The sequence below is a fragment of the Melospiza georgiana genome, chromosome 5 (assembly GCF_028018845.1).
Source record: "Melospiza georgiana isolate bMelGeo1 chromosome 5, bMelGeo1.pri, whole genome shotgun sequence".
Lineage (NCBI taxonomy): Eukaryota > Metazoa > Chordata > Aves > Passeriformes > Passerellidae > Melospiza > Melospiza georgiana.
In genome coordinates this window covers 27,236,979-27,254,960 of record NC_080434.1, presented here as the reverse complement: position 1 = coordinate 27,254,960, position 17,982 = coordinate 27,236,979, and positions in this window count along the sequence as shown.

The window sequence follows — 17,982 nt, the reverse complement described above, 5'->3', positions numbered from 1 at the left end:
GATATTTACATAAGAAAGAACAACGTCCTCTTCATTAGTTATGCATGGCTCTCATATAATTGAAGTTTCATTTTGTTGTAGGCCCTAACAAAGCTTTAGATTAAAATACAAAGCCATTATTGGATGCTGGTACTAATTAGCCTTTAATGGCCCAATCCTGCAAACTCTGAGGCCCACAAGTAATGAGACTTTATTGAGACTTCCTCACAAATGAAATTGTAAAGGGACATATTGTTTTACAGAATTGCATATTAGAAAACCTGAAAGCATCTTTTCATAAGAAAAATACTATGGTTGTTTAACAGCCACAATTCTCGTTCCCAAATCTTGGAGATACCCTGTTATGAAAAACAAATAAACCACAAAATCCTCTTATGAATCAATTATAATGGTATTTAATCCAGTAAATTTTATTTTCGAAAATGAGAAAGTTTAAAGAGAGCAATTCTGAAGCAGTCTTGCCAATTGCAACAATTGTATTTCTACTCTTAAAATCTTCAGGTCAAGATGTATTTGGGGGGATTTATCTTGCTCTCTGATGGTCTCAGTCCACTGAGAAGAATTGCTTGCACGAAATTTTTATCTGCACTATTGAGTGCAGTAAGAGCCTCAAGAGACAGAAAAATCCCTTCCTTTCCTCTCCTCTGGACTCTCTGGGACCTCGGGAAGGACTTTATTAAACTGCTGACAATGACATCTTGATATATGAGACTGCACATTGGGCTGCAGGACGAGGAACAGTCAGATAATCCCAAATGCCCTGCATGGAGATCATCCTCATGTTTTTGTCAAGAGAAGTTCCTGGGGAATGGCACAGAAACCACGTGAAGAAGCATTGCACAGAGCGTGGAATGAAAGCTGTGGTGTGGGAGATGTTATGCCCTGTTTGTAACCGCTGTGATGCATCTTCCTCCTAGAGGGGACAGAAATCTATGGGACCCTGAGCCATGCACACCTTTGGAGAAAGGAGAACGAGTAAAAGTTTTGGCTCCAGTCTGGTGGGATAGCCCAAAGGAAGTGAAGGTGTACTTGCAGACTCCCTGCACGCAATGGCACAGGAGCCTTGCCTGTATTTTCTTCCTAGCAAGATCTTCTCCTGAGGGGACAGTGGAGCAGAGAGGTGTACTGTCATCAGGAAAGACAGGCAATGTTTAGAGCCCCTGTGGTAGTGATCCAGCCTCAAAAGAGAGGGAGAGAATGGAGAAAGGAGATCATGGCTGAGAAAACATGTGTTTATGTATGGTGTGATAGACTAAAAAGCTAATAGTGAATATAATTGCCCATCTGCAGAAGCAGGGGGCTCTTTGCTGAGGCCAAGTTTGCAGCCCCTAAATGAAGAGGAGATGGAGAGCTTTTGTGTGTGGTGCTAAATCCTCTGATCTATATTGGATAGGGGGTGTACACCCACTCCAGAGGATGACCACAACAAACTGATCTTTGTTTGGATAAACAAACTGAGCCCTGCAATTGATTTTGTCCCTGATAACCTGTGGCTGATGTATTAAACACAAGGTTTTCTGGCCTTATAAGGGAAAAAGCTGATAAGAAGCAAATCCTGCAGAAGTGGGGTGATGTCTTCCCTCATGCCAATTCCCTCTGATAAGACACAGCTGGCTCAGCTACACAGGGGCCAAACTGCTATCATGCCATAGAAGGTGTCATAAACCATCAAGGAGCCCCAAAGAGCTCATTTCTGGGGCCTTCCACCAAGGGACTGTGCATGATCCATGGTGTTGCCTCAGAGAGTGTAAAATTCACCCCCTCAGGGGAGGCACCTGGGTGTTCCCAGCTGAACCTGAACCATATATCAACCCACTGAACTTTGTGTTTTGTGGGCTTCCCCCACCCACAACAGATCAAGACTGTGATCATCACTTCAAACCATGGACATTGAAATTGCAAAGATCAAGACCCATTGCAGGATCCAGTGGTGGTGATATCTCTCCAGTCCTTTATATTCGTATCCATTCTTTCTCTTTCTTTCTTTTCCTTGTATATTGTAGAAGCGAAGGGAGACGACCCATCCTTTGATCAGCATCGAACTCCGATTTATTGATCCACCAGCCACTTTTTATAACAGTGTTAATTAAGTTCATACATATTGCAAAACCCGAGCTCATAATTGGTTACAGATTAAACACCAACCCCTCCTTTTGTTTTCAATACCTGTGGTTTGTTATTGAAACCAAGATTTGTTTTCTCACCCTGATATGAGTGGTTCTCAAGGCTTCCATGTTTGTCACTTTTGCTTTCCCATACCTTATCCAAGGACAAGGTATTTACTTGTTATTGAAGACAGGCTTGAGAACTCTTGCTGTTTACAGAAACGCGCCTGGGAAACAGGCTTGAGAATTAGCTGCTTACAGCTACCTTTTACTTTTCCATCAGCTGTATATTTTCATGGCCTTTTTTCCTTCAAGCCATGTCTGAGCAAAATTCTCCAACAGTATATTGCTGCTGTTCATTTCTCTCCCAGCACAAAGGGCCACGCTCATATCCCCAGCCGCAACCAGCAGGCTGGGGAGAGAGGGAAGGGGGCAAGGAGAACATGTATAATCTATTTCTCTGTAAGTGGTGGAGGCAGAGCAGTTGTCTCAGGAAGGTTACAGAAGTGGCAGTCTGAGCTGGACTGTGCTTTTCCACGAAGCTCCATCCAGATAAACTGCTTTTTGTTCAGTACAGAAGCTCTGAAGCAGGCCAGCTGCAGTAGACTGAACAGGAGGTGTTGAGCTATGAAGACTGGATAACGATGCTACTCTAGAAACCATAACGCATCCAGCCCAAGATTGCTTGGACTTGTGGGAAGGAAGTCAAAACCTGTCATTTTTGGCTACCCCTTGTCATGTCTGTGGCTTGTCAAAGTCAATTTACAGGGTCCCAAGCCCCAGCACCACATCATGTCAGCAATCTGTGTGTAGGCAGAGAAGCCAGCAGCAGCCTCTGCTAGCACACAGTGCCAGCTGCCAGCCTGGCATCTCACATAAAACCTGCAGCACTCCTCAGTGAGGCCCAGGCTTCTGCCGTCCTTGGGCTCCCCAAACACAGGGTCTCCTCTGAATTTCCACTCGTCTAACTTGACTGGGGACCACTGGAGACAGATAACACCTGTCAGGCTTATAGATGTATTTTAAAATCACAATTAAAAGAGCAGAATTACTTCAGGTGTCAGTCTAAGCAATCCCACGACTACCAGCCCTGGCTGGTGGCCTTGCATCCAGATGGTTTTGCTGAGGAATTCACCAGGAGGAGTTGATGCTGACAGGTGTCACTGTAACAACATTCAGAGCTGGTGGGTTTCCCATCCTACTTTGAAAAGTGTGACATTCTTATTCACCAGGATCACTGCTCCCTGCAGTGCCCAAGAATTACATCCCACTCCTGCCCAGGAGCCAGGGAGTGAGTGAGAGAACTGGGTTTCTGCCCTCTCCTGCCTAGCAGAAATTCTGCTGTTAAATATAGCAAAGTCAAAATCTGTCTTAAATTTCAGCTTCCCATCTCCCCTGACTGTGTGTGTGGTCCTTGCATGGGTTCAAAAGTCTCAGGGGGAAGCCAAGGTTCCTGGCATTATGTATATATTGCATTTTAGACGGCATGTAACAAGTGGCAGAGCTGCATCTCTCTCTTCTCTCCTTTCTTGAAAACTCTTTGCCTAAAATAGCAAATATCTAGTAGTGACAGTGAGCAAGACAGAGAAGATTTAACTAACATATTTAAATTATGAAGGATGTAGTTAAAGCTGCTCTCACACATTATAAGAGAATAAAGGGGTCACTGGATGAAGCTAATGGCCAGTGCACTTAAAAAAAATTACAGGAGGCACTTCTTCATGTGGTGTGAAGTCAGCCTATGGAATTCATTACCACAGCAGGTCAGGGAGTCAAACACTGCAGACACATTGAAAAATGGGCTGGATAATTTTATGGCCAATAATAACATTTGTAGCTCTGGCTGTTGGACACAGTCGGAGTAGCAGGTGGTGGCATTCACAGTGCACAGTGATAGCAGCAGGACAGCCAAGCCAAGTGCTTCTCTCTGGGTCCTTCCAAGAGAAAATGCTGCTCTTTCCTCTTACCCGTGTCAGCCTGAGATGTGCAGTGCACCAAGATCAGCCCACTCTTCTAACCAACCTGAGGAAAGAAAAAGAAAAAACATTGTTCATGTTTGCCCTGGGGAAGGAGGGTCAGGCAAAAGCTCTGGCTGGGCCGGTAAAGTTTGGACCATTCTGAGAATGTGCGCTGGGCACAGTTTCAGGAGACTGGTGAAAGTTCATTTTCTGTGTGTAAAAATGCCCTGGCAGGGGCTGACAGCACAACTCAGGCTCAGGATGTTGGTATGGCTCTTTTGGAGACCTCAAAAATCTGCTTCTGAGGAAAACCCAAGAAAGCTCCCAGTTGGGGGATTTCTTCCTAATCTTCATCAAAGGTAAATAAGTTGCAGTTTCTCATTCTAACAGGCAAATTTTGTGTCCTTGGGAGGCATCTAGGATCATGCCACCACCTCAGTGATTGCCCAGCAGGTATGTCAAGGAGAGCACAGAAAGAGAATTTTTCTATATACTCTTATTCTTCCCTGCATTCTGTTTTCTTCTTTCAGTCCCTTCTGCCCGTACTGCTTTACCATCAGATTTATTCTGGACACTTGTCCATGTGCAAATCAAGTAAAATTTTTATTCCTGGGGAGAAGGAACACTGAACTCCTATTGCCATGCAGACAGAGAACCTAATCACAAGATGGAAAAAAAATAATCAAGAGACTGGCTTGGTGAGAGAAATGGGATCTTCCACTTGTTTTCATGCTTTCCACTCAACTCTCAGGAACTTTTCAGCATAGACATACAGGGAATTTAGTTGTCATGTTTGCTGGTGTCCAGAGCAGCCTTGCCTCTTGTTTTCTCTATCAAATAGCCCACAGGCAGACTTGCTTTACATAGAGCATAAGCTGTACTGGCAGCTACTTATCAAAGTTGAAATCAGAACTGTGATTCTCAATTTGGGATAAAGGGCCCCATGTGGAGCCCAGCAGCTAGGAATCCATAATGTAGACAAAGAAGATGAAGTAATTGGAAGACACTTTAAATATTTAAAGCCTTTCAAATGCAAGAGGTTTGAAATGTCTTTCAATTAAGCCAATATCTCTGATTTTCATTGCACACAGAGGTCATGATTTTATCTTAGAAACGCTTTCTTTAACTGTTTGACAAGCTGAACTCTGCCAGGCCTACAGAGTCAGGCAAGCATTTAATCTCAGTCAGATTTCTGCCTGATTAGAGAATGTTTTCTATCTCTGAAAAGCAAGCAGCTTGTTTAAATGTATATAGAAACAGGACTTTTATGAAACAGTTCAATAGGAAAGGATGGAGGGACACTTCCTATCCTTCCTTGCTCCTGTAAGATTTCCATTTACAAAGGACTGTTGCAAATGCCTGACACAGTTTAGTCAGGCATGAAGGGGCAGGAGATGTCTTGGACAACCAGAATTCAATTTGTTGTCCTAGGGGCAAGATTTATGATTATCAGAGGGATTATGATATAATTTTTCTGTTCACAGGACTTATGTAATTGAACATCTCTGCTTTCAGACTTACTGGAGACTCCTGAGCCCTTTCTAAGCAAGGGTATTATTGAGTATTGGAGACCCTCTGATACAATGAGGAGTCACCTCTGCTTCTCACGCAGGGAACAGAGGAACAGCAAAAAATGAAGGAATTTTCTCAATGTCTCCTTTGTAATTGAATGCAAAGTGCATGGATCTGGCAAGCCCTGCTACCTATCAAACCAGTCAGTCACTATTCAGCAATCTCATTTTCTCACCTTTTTCTTTTGTCTTAGCAAGAGTTTTCCTCTAGTTTTCAGTCAGTCTTCTTATTTTCTTAGTTTTTTTAATGTTCATGCAAATCACCACTTATACTTAATCTTTAAAAATTCCTAAGCACAATGACTGACAATGGCATGAATTAGTTGTATTTAAAAAATCCCCTTGTAGTCCTTATTTAAATTATTCCCTGAACACCCATAGTAAGGTATTAAAAGCTGGTAAGGTTGTCATCCTAGGTTCACTTACCAAATATTTTTGGCACCTCACGTTGCTTTGTGGTTTATGCTCCAGCTCAAATCTTTACCCAGTGCTGGTTAATTATCCAGTCACTATGATTATATCATAACAAATTTATTGGCATTTTAGATGCTGCAGTCTCATGATGTCAGAAAGGAATTTTAGAGATGGCTCACAGTTGATTGGTATCATTAAATGTGACATATATAAAGCTGCAAATTTTAACTTTCCACCCCATTCCCAGTGAAGGCAAATAAAACTCCCTTTCAGGCACACCAGTAATGCAGACAAGTAAACTTTGAGAGCACTGTGATGTTTATGAAGTGCAAGTGTGTCATAAAATCAATCATTAATCAAACAAAATGAACAGCCTGTGAAGTGAAATTTTTGAGTGTTGTACACCAGTTAGTTCAAGAACTGTAACATTTGCAAAACTAATATGCTTGAGAAAAAAAGGAAATATCTTACCAATGATCATCAGTATTTTTCTGAAAATTCATTTTCCCTAGTGACCACAATATTTTGTTACCTTCCCACAAGCCTGATGATTTATCTGTTAAAAACAATGGTTCAAACAGCAAGGAAGTTGTGGCTCAACAAGTGAGTTGTGCTTTGTGTGCCAAGACAATCTGCACACCCAGAATGAGACGTAGTCTAGCCAACTGTCCTGGTTCCAGCCAGGACAGGGTTAATTTTTGCAGTCCTTAGGAGAAGCATGTCCAGGATCTGGAGGTTATTCTGCACCACCTCACGTTATTTTCTGGGGACAGGGGAAGGGAACCGTTTTTGGGAAGATGGACTCTCTTCTGGTTGGTTTAGCAAGCTGGAGGGAGTGGTTGGGTACTGTTCATTGTTGGGGGGTTTCCATGTGAATTTTCCACCTCTTTCTTCTACCCTCTGTCACTGGCATGGTTGCTGTTGCTGTTCATTTCCTTATCTTGTTGCTAGACTTGTCTTCTTATCTAAAACCTGCTCGGTCAGTCTCACTCTGTCCTGGGTATGATCACGGAACAGATCTTCCTGAAAGCTTTCTCAAGGCATGTAGAAGACAGGGGTTGGCATTAGAGAGAGCCAGCAGGCCTGCACAAAGCTCATATTGTGCCTGACCAGCCCAGTGGACGTGTATGACTGTTTTGGTGGATAAGGGAGGAGCACGTGGTGGCATCTGCCTTGGCTCCTGTTAGGCCCCTGACATGGTCCTATGTAATATCCTTCTTGCTAATTTGAGTACACATGGACTTGATGGATGGACTAGTCAATGGATAAGGAATTAGCTGGGTGCTAACATTTAAAAAGATGGAATCAGAAGCTCTGTGGGGATCAGTGTCCTTCAGGGGCCTGTTCTGGGACCATTCTTGTTCAGTATCTTCACTGATGACAGAGTGGGATTGAGCACACCAGCAACCGGTTTGCCAGTGACACCAAGCTGAGCAGGGCTCTTGATGTGCCTGAGGGAAAGGATGTGTCAGAAAAAAGACCGGGGCTAAAATTAGAGAAAACTGGGAAAAAATCCTGAGGCTAAAATGATTGTCACATTCTAACCGAAGTTAAATCAGCAGAGGAATTCTGCTGTGGTGAAATGTTGGCATGCATGAAATCCATTTCATAGCAGCTTCCCACACAACTCAACCTGCAATCTTAAGCACATACTGAGAGGATTGAAATGGAGGGCAAGATGGAATGAAGACACCATAGCCAGACTCTGGCAATCCCTGCAGGAATGGGAACTTGATGTTCCCAGGTAGATGATAAACCACATAGCATCTGTCAGCAAGGGAGAGAGGAGATGTCCTGCTGCTGAACCAGCAGCTGTGGTGAAATCACTCTCCTCAGGTGAACTTTACTCTTTATAACCTCATTGCCACAACTAACTCACACCTACATCTCATCTGCAAGGCATGACCATCCCTCACTGGGAATGGGATCTTTTATTTTACTGACTGTACCTCAGAGGCAAGAGAGAGAATTTTACACCAATCAGTGACAAAGGTATGCACGGATAGAGTCACTCATGTCCATGCCTGGGCTCTGCTGGCCCTGGAAATAATTCTGTTTAGGAATTATCTTGTTGGTTTTTACTGGTCCTGCATTGGGAGGACAGAGAATCCTGTGAAGGGACACGTTGCTGCACAGGGCACACTAAGGTCAGCAGTTCCTTCTACCTTCTGGTTTGCTCTGTCTTTTTTTTCAGATATATCAGACCAGTGTCCCAAGTCCCTCAGAAGTCCATTGTAAACTGATCTCCAGCCATTGGAAGAGCTAGTTTCATCATTTGTCATCCAGCATCCAAAATTTTAAGGCATAAAATCTTTGTTTGTGGTAAAAAAGGAGGCAGTGTCTGTCAAGTCTGCACGTTATCAACAGCAATGAGAATGTTTTCTATCTGAGCTGCCTAATAAGAGCCCAAAGCAACAAATCAAGGGGGAATTTGGAGCTAAATTAATAGATAATGTAATGTGAACATTCAAGTAAGCACTCTTGTGGATTTGTGGCAAGTCAAGAATGTGGCTGCAATTAAAGGATTTTCAAGAACACTTTCAGATGACAGCTTAAAATATTGATTTATTTTAAATTTAAAAGGAAAACTACTGTACTTCCTGATAAGTAAGCATAAATTCATTATTTAAAATACAAAATTTGAATATTACTAGTTAGGAGCTAATCCAGAAGTGTGTATAGCATTGATTGATTTTAGCAAAGCTTTAAATAAAAGTTAGAATATAACAATCTGAGCTCTTTCACCCACACCCTCTTATTTCTTTCTATATAGCTGTGGATGGATTTAGCTCTCTCTGAGCAAATGGATCTATGGCCAAAACCTATGGAATTTGTCAGCAGGTTGAATCATTAGCTTTCCTGGCAGGAATGTGTTATCTTAGATTAGAAAGCTGATCTCAGTTAAATGAGCTGAAGCAGATGCAAAGATATATATGTGTGATTTTGAGAAGGAGACAATTTGATGTGAAAATTCCCATAACTTCACAAAATGTGAGATCAAGACAACCATTTCAGATAACACTGGTACAGTCTTCTCTTCCTGCTGAAAAATAGCAAATATCTTAAATGTTCACCATTGTGCAGAGCAATGAAAATAGTTGGTTCAGTAATCAGATTGAAAAGTCAGGCATTTCCTTATAAACACATTTCTTTTCAACAAGATATCATAATATACATGCTGATGCAGGATGTTCTACTTGATAAAAAAAATCTGTTTCTAAGTGTGTATTAATTTTTTAATAATAAATACCACTTCAGCCAAATTTCTAAATGAAACCTTTCAGAGGGAGAAGAAAAATACTTCCTTTCTTTTTTTTTTTTTTTTTTTTTTTTGAAGTGCAATTTTTCCTGTCTTGTCACGCAATTTCTTGTTTCATTTTCAGTGGGCAGAGGGCAGATTGTTCAACAGATGGAGACAAAAGCAGTAGGTCTACTGAATTCCTGGACATCTTTTGTTTAAAGCCAGAAACTGACTGAAATAATATATGCCCTTCAGAAATAAACCATCAGAGAAACTGGCTGTAGATTTAAGTGAGAAATGCAACTAAAAGTTTCAAAATTTGACTTTATGAAATTCTTCCTTGATTTTCTCCTATCTGACAGCTCATGGCATGATATTGTGTAGGAAAAGACTCTGTAAACCCAAGCTGTTCTCATTTCATCATATTGTTCTTTTCAGAGCAGTGCAATATGGATGTTTTAAAGCAAGTAAACAAGACATAATTGTTGTAAAAGCAAGAATAGGAGTTAATTTGTAAACAGGTTCCACCAGATCTGTTGCAAATTTTCTTTAAAAACAAGAAGCATCTGGACTCTGCTTAAATACCCTGCTCTAGCAGGGTATATAATTAAGGCAATCAGAAATTGTGAACATTTGAATGTGAATAAAGAAAAGGGAGAAATCTGAGAGAAGCAGAGAGATGGTGGCTGAGCAGGAGACTGGTGATATCACAGGAGGAGGAGGAGGTCTCAAAGGAAATGACAGTAAAGAGAAATATAAAAAGTCTTGTGGTGAAATACCGGAATTCCCAACTGAAAAATGAATTTTAATAAACTGAAACAGGTGAAAAAGGGAGTGATATGGAGGGGGGTCAAGGGAGAGGTGTCACTCTAGCAAAAGATTTAGGAGCTCCGTTTATAACAATATTTAATTTCAAAAGGCACACTTTCATATTTGAAAATAAAATATGCCAGCTGATTCTGAAATCATCTTTTCCTATTGAAATATGCACAGAAAAATAAGAAGACTGTCAAACGAGTTGAGTTGTAAAGAAATTCAATGGCCTATTTAAAGTGTACATTTTTCCTAGCTAAAAAAAAAAAGAAAAATTCAAATGCCAAGTGTTTGAAGGACTACATTTCACAGTCTCAATTACAGTGTACAAAGGAGAGACTTATGGATTTATCCAGGTGAGGACATCTGATGTATAAATCAGGCTTAGGAACATGGAGTGGGAAAGGCCATAGACACAAAAGAGTGCATGGACAAGGGGCTGAATGGGACATATTTATAATCACCTCTTGCCTTTTGTCAGGCCTGCTGGGAACCCCCAGCACTGAAGGGGATTTCCTGCTCTCTTGCTGCACATGAAGGAGTTATTTCCTGGCCAACACCGACTCCTGGAAGACAACTCTCAGCTCTATGTCTTGCTCAAACTGCTCTGTGAAGCTTTTGCGTTGTTATTCTTAAAAACTTAGAAAAAAACTTAGAGATGCTGCTTTACTCTTTTTCTTCATATTGCACCATTAGCTTTTCTGTCTTGTACTTTTTACTGCAATTTTTATGGCTCATACCTCTATCAACAATTTTCTGGCTCCAACCTGTTGTCCTGCAGCCTTTTGAAAACACAATGGCTAAAACTTATGTGATTATACATTAGGAGAATATTATCAGCTGAAACCCCCTCTTCTGATGGATAGGAATCAGCTTGGTAGGAGTTTTGACTGGAGTCAGTGCAAATGTGATGGGCAATTTGGACCAGACAGTGGCTCTATCAAGGCTGCACACCCTCACTTCACAGCTGTTTAGATTCCAGGCATGTGAGTTGGCAGCATCAACTTCATGAAATTCAGCAGAGGAAAATGCAGAGTCTCCATTTGGAACAGAACCAGGATAGGCTGGGAACTAGCCGGGAAGCAGCTCTGCAGAGACTCAGGGTTCCAGTGAAAACCAAGTGGAACAGGAGCCAGCAGTTGGTAAAAGCCAGCTGTACACTCCAATCTGGGTCGTACCCTGGACAGGGAAAGCACCTTTCCCTGGGAGCAGGCTTTATTCAAAATGGCAAGGAGGATGCTGATAGGAAGCAAAGTTAACTGCATCTGCCACTTCAAAAAGGACATGACAAAGCCAGAGCAATGCCCCTCATGGGGAAGCCAACAGGTACCTCTGCAACACAGGAAACTCTGATGGGCCAGGAAGGAATCACTCTCCTGCAAGAGAGGGGCACAGAAATGGGATGTGGCCCAGAGAGGTCGTAACATCTTCATCAACAGGGTGTTCATCTTATGCTTATATTCAAAGCATTTCAGAGAACGATACACTCTCTATTTTGTGCCTGATGCTCTAAAAGGTGCATGTGTAGGATTAAGAATTAAATTTTAAAAGAGTGCTCTTATTTTCATCCTAATTTACACATCTGCATAGGTATAAAATAGTAATTTTCAATTTCCATTTTTTCACTCCGTTCCTGCAGAATCCTGATCCCATTTCTTGTCTTGCCTACTGTCTCCTGCTGCAGAGCTTACCCTGTGCGCAGTCACATATTTTCCCTCCTTGTGTCCCTTTTGAATTGCCTTGCCGATCCCTTCAAGGAATTAAGCTGGCCAAGGCATACCATCCCTCAGAAATTTGTTAATCTAAACTTCTCCTTTGATTGAGATAAATCTGCATTTCCCTCTGTTATATTTCTGATTTTCATTTAGACACACCTTTAGCCTCTGGACAGGGAGAAGCACCTGCAAAATGCTGTGTTGCGCCATGAACGGCGAGGTCCTGCAAATTGCCCTGGGTATTGACCAGGAGTTGTTAATTTTGCTGGCCTTGGCAGTGGAGAGTGCGACAGTCTAATGACAAGGGACCTGCCCTGCCAGTAGTTAAGCATCCCTAAGGCAGTGGATTCTGAGAGGTCACTGGACCCAGCGTACTACTACAAGTGTTCCATCAAAACTGTTTGCGCTCCCAGTATCAGACCGTAGCTTTGCTCAGGGATTCCTGGCTCAATTCCAGTGGATACACAAGTTAATTGTAGAAAACAGACCTCTGAGAAACATTTGGATTGGTAGCTGCACATTTGTGAGATGCATCTTTTCCTGCCCATAGCAGTATGTGCCCATGAAACTTTGTGCTATAAGGAGTGGTTGTCTGGAGCAACCTTCCTTCTGTGGCCACATATAGATTTCCCTACTGAGTCACAGGGATTACTTATAGCTGAAGACATCATCCTTGGTTTTTGCACCCAAAACTGTGCTGTTAAATGTACACAAGAGACATGAATGACAAAAAGCATTTTTCATGTAAAATATCAAAGCTTTTGATCTGTTTTTGGAAACCAACTTGAACTCTCAGCCTTTGCAGATCTACTCCTCATTTCTGGCATGTTGTTTTGAAAGCAGCAAATTGAGAGTATAGTGAAACCTCTGCTGCTACTATGAAGTTATGTATCCTCCCATTAGTTCTCATGAAGATGAAAATAATCTTCTGCCTGAAGATAAACAACCAACCATGACATTTGGAAAGTTCTCAGTTCCAAGTTGACTTTGTTATTCCCTACGGTCAATAAAATCACTATTGACTTTCATTACATGGAAGAATGCTTGTTTTATGACAAATAATGTATTGTCTTAATACTGTAAAAGATGTACTGCCAGAAAACTTTGCTGTTTTCTTTCCAAAAGGTGACATTTACACAAGGGAAATTACTCACTTCAGCAAGATTTATAAAACTCTTTAGAGCTCTGTTCTCCAGTGCTGCTAATTACAGCACAATGCATGGCAGACAAGCAGGGCAACCCACAATCATAGGAATACCAGTCAGACTTAGACGCAAGCACACACTTTTAAATGCTCTCTTCAGAGTCAAAGAGGGTATTCAGCTCTTTCTGGGCAGAGCTGCTGGAAGTGTGGAGAGTTGTCATTAGGCTGCCAACAAGCCATCTGTTCCACCGTTGAAGCCAGGGAAGAAATGGTGTAATATATCTGAAGCCTTACAACATATGTGATGGCTCTGGGATCTCTCTTAGGTCCCTTTAATAATTTCATTTACATTTTGGATCTGAGTGCTCATGCTGTTCCTTCCTCAGGTGGTTCCGAGGAATGAGCATTTGCTCATCCTATGACTTGAGATGTTCAGCAGACATCTTGTTAGCCCAAAAAGTCCATAAATACTGATTGGTCTGTCCACTGGGCCAAGCTGTAAAATACAAAGCATTGAGTGCAGTAGGAAGAACAAATAAATGGCTGCATGTTTTCTCTTCCCTCCTGACTTCTTCTGGTTTTGTAACTCTGCTGAGTTTGACACTGAGCTCACCTGTGGTGAGCAAAAAATAATTTAAGGTGATTCATTTAAATGGAGGCATATATTGTCTTTTGCTGTGAAAACCCCTTTAAACTCAGCTACAAAAGCATCCTCCATTCAAATGCTCCCATGAAGGGAACCCAAAGCAGAAGAGCCTACATATTCCCACACCTCTGGGGACCTGTGAGCCATGAAAGGGTCTGTGGTGGATCACCTTGGTCACAAGGAACAGACACACAATCCTGTGTCCTGAGGATGCACAGGAGAGTGGTGTCTAAGAGCTGAGGAGGATTAGAGGATCAAAAATAAGATGCTAGGCATTACAGATAACGCAAGATCTATTCTCAGGAGAGGGTAATTAGCTGCACACGGGGACAATTTGAGGAAAATCAGTGAGGAAGCAAGTCTGTGGAACAAACTTTGGGAGTAAACTACATAAAGTGGTTTTTAAAGGAATTGCTGTGCTGATAAATGAGTGATGCAGTTGTCAGATAGTTGATTTCCAGGAAAAGTTAACTAAATTTCCAAAGAAGAAGCCTTCTGTGAAATACCCAATGTTTTGCTTTAGCAGGGAATACCTACGCTGATTCTCATGAAGAAAATGCATTACAAATTAAAAGATTGGTGAGGCATGAAGACCCATGGAACTAAATTGTATAATCCTTTCCTCAGAATGCATATTCCAGAGAATCCAAGTAATATATGATGGCCCTGAATCACCATGGTGCTCAGCTCTGTGCACAAACATAAGAGCAGATCCAATGTCATCATTCCTGTGTCTGCTGGTTGTGCTGGTTTTGGCTGTTGGTTTTCTTCACAGAAGCTACTGTGGGGCTGTTTTGGATTTGTGCTGGAAACAGTGTTGACAGCACAGTGATGTTTTCATCATTTCTGAGCAGCGTTTACGCAGCATCTGCCTCTCACACCATCCCACCAGTGAGTAGGCTGAGATGGATGGGGATCTGGGAGGGGACACAGCCAGGACACCTCACTTCAGCGGACAACAGGGAGGTTCTTTTAAAGCTGGGGGAAAAATAAGGATCTCCATAATTTTGTGCTGAAATTCTCCAAGTTCTGCATCTCAGGTCACATATTGAGGAGATTAAGCATGGTTACTAACTCTAGTGCAGGCTTCCCTTTTGACAGTTTGAGACAAAGCCTACTGAATTTAGACATTCCCTTCCCTTATATTAAATGTCATATTCAAGTCCCCTTAGGGTTTTTAATGAGTCAGAATGTAGAAGATTAATTCATTATCCATTATAAGGAGCAACACAGAAACATGAAGGTCTGGTATGTGATGAATTCATTGATTTTAACAGCCTTAGAGGTTTCTTCCCCAGCAAAGTTCTAACTCCTCAAGAAAACAAAGAATTGTCTCTCGCATGCACATTTTTCTCTCACCCCAAATGAATAAGAATGCTTACATTTTTATTGCAATATCTCCATTCATATGACTTTCTTAATGAATGGCAATTGAGCACCTGCTTGTGGCTCGAAACATTGCTGAGATCCTTCAGTGAAATTATTGAGATGAATCACCATTGTCGATGCTTTCTGAATGAGACAAATCTCCAACTAATCTGCTAGCTGCAATCCAAATGTAATGGGCTCATGGATCATAAATCTTCTGCAGGGAAATATGCCTCCATTCTGTATCAGCCAATAAACAAAGGTGTCATATTTTCCACCGCCGTGCCTACGATGGAGGATAAAGGGGAGTGAGAAATTGGACAGAATAGAAAAGGCACTGTGCATGTTTGGATTCAAATTGGTTTCAGGAATGTGACTGTTATTTACATGTGACAGAAAAAATTAGGCACAGCACATGCATTATGCAAACTCTTCAAGTCAATGTTCTAATGTGCTTAGATCACATTCTGGAAATTATCTCAGTTATGAATATCGGTCCCAGAAAACCGTAATACAATGGTCATAAATGCATCTTAACTGGAAATATGGAGGAAGCAGTAAATATCTTCTTGGGCCATAATAAGCTAATGGTGTCAGTGTGAGTGAAGAATTGTAGCCAGAGACCAGACAAATTGAGCCTCATCATGCTCTAAATGTCCTTGGAGCAACAAATAAATTGTGTTTAACTGCTCTTTAGTCCAAAGTCATAAACATTAGTTGGACACATTAAATGGATGAGGAACACCAGAGGCAAAGAGCTGTGGCTGTTTTCTCTGAATATTGGTTTTGTTCCATGGTTTTTTTATACCAATGTGCCTTCTTTCCCTAACACAATTCCAGAAAACTGTTTGGTCCATGATATATTTTGTGATGTGGTCCTAAATTCCTTTTCTGAATGCTGGATGACTTCAAATTCTCCAGAGGGCTTACATTTATCTTTCTTTCACAAATTGTGCCTGTAGGGAGTCAGTAGAGGAAATCAAATATCTGTGCAAGAGCTAAAGCAGTGGGTAGTGTCTGTGGTGGAAGCAAAAGCCAAGAATTTAGAAAGGGTTCACAGTTTGTGTATAGGAACCAGGAAGAGCTGGAGCTGTGAGAGCTTCTGGACAGAGCTTGAGGATGAGCAACACAAGCTTGTAGTCCAAATCCTGACTAAATATCTGCAAGGAACAACGTGTAACTTCTGAAGCTCATGTGTAACTTCTGAAGCTTGTGTCTAATTAAATTTAAAGTTGAAAATGGATGTTTTGCTAAGGTTGTAAAATAATTTCTAATATCTGGAAGACATTTTAAGAGATAGTTGCAGTAAAGAACATGAGAGTTTGTGTGTATGCAAGAATGATAAAATAAAATACCTCCTTTAATTCTGAACTGCTTTTGCGGGTGGATACAAGTCTTTCAAACCTATATATATATATATATATATATATGTATATGTATATGTATATGTATATGTATATGCATAATCTTCAAGGTTAATTGTTGGTTTCTCTCTAGTTATTGATCAACACAGCTGCAAAATGAAAAATGTGAAATGTGAGGAATTAAAGTAGAAACAAATATTCTTGCTTGTTTTCTATTAATTTGGAGACTACCACAAAGCAATGCTAATGGTATAATTTTCAGTGAAAATTACATGCTATTGGAGATAAAGCCAATTAGATTGCTGCATACTTTTAAATTATGTGAATGCTTTCCAAACATTTTCATTACATCTTGAAAACAATGAAGCAAATAATAGATGCTTCCCCTTTTAATTGTGTATTATCATTGAGCTCCCAGAAACATAATAATATTTCCAGAATTTCCAAATACTCTCAGCCACAAATTGTGATTTTTGGGGTTGTCATGTGCAGAGTCAGACGATGGCCTTGATGATCCTTAAAGCTCCGTTCTGACCCAGGATATCCTATGATTCTATGAAGATTCATGGTGCCACTAGCTGCAGACAGCTGCCACTTGTGTGATGTTCCAGATCACCCCATGTGGGTGATTCCAGTTCTCTTTCCATTTAAAAGAGAACTGGAATCATCTTTGATACTGCCTTAAAGGATGACCATGAAGAGAATTAATCAAAGTGAGAAGGGAGCGAACTGTACAAAATCTCTCCACATATAAAGAAAAAGGAAAAAGAAAATGAGGAAAGGTTAAAATCCTTTTAACAGTTTTTTGCATTATAGATCTTTTCACCTTTTTATGTTTTTCTTTTCCATCTTCTTTTCTGCTACTGTAATTAAGAGCTAAAAATATTTCTTGAGATGCTGTTTCCATGGAAGTTGTAGTACCTTGAAATGCCTCTTGGTCACAGCGCACTGTCTAATGACTAAAGAGAGAACTAAACTTTGGTTTACATCTTACCTGGAATCTTTTCACTTGCATAGAGGCAGAGAACCTGCATGAGGCCAGGGAAGAGGGAAGAAGTGAAAGCTTTGGGTTCTTATATTTCACCCACCTGTGTCATTTTGATGGAAGGGGTTGGCCATGCAATAGCCAGGGTGATGCTGGGTAGGTTGTTTTTGTTAAATCTCCTCCCAGATTAGTGGAGCTGTGCACAGAAAAAAACATGTCCTGTTCCTTTCCCTTGAACAGTGCATCACCCAGTGAACCCTACTCACAGCTAAGTACAAGATATGAATTTAGAGAAGAAAATCCTCCTTTTAGTCCTCACAGCAGGTATTGCTAATAAAATTTTACTTAGTGGAGGCAACCCAGCACCAATGTTCTGATAATTAAAACCCAAAAAGATAGCTAGTGACTGGGGGCAGGGTGGGAGAGAGGGTGCAGGAATTTAGTAAGGCTTAACAGAGAACAGGGAATGGCCAGTAAATATCATTTATCATAATTACAGGCTATGTTAGACCACAATTTGCTCAGCCTGACACTATCCAGAGCTGGGTTTCAAAAGAGGGGAAGTCACATATATCAAGTGAACCTCATTAATGCAAATAACAGGTACAGAGGAAGAATATCTCTTGACAAAGCAGCAAAAGGCACATGGTCACATGCA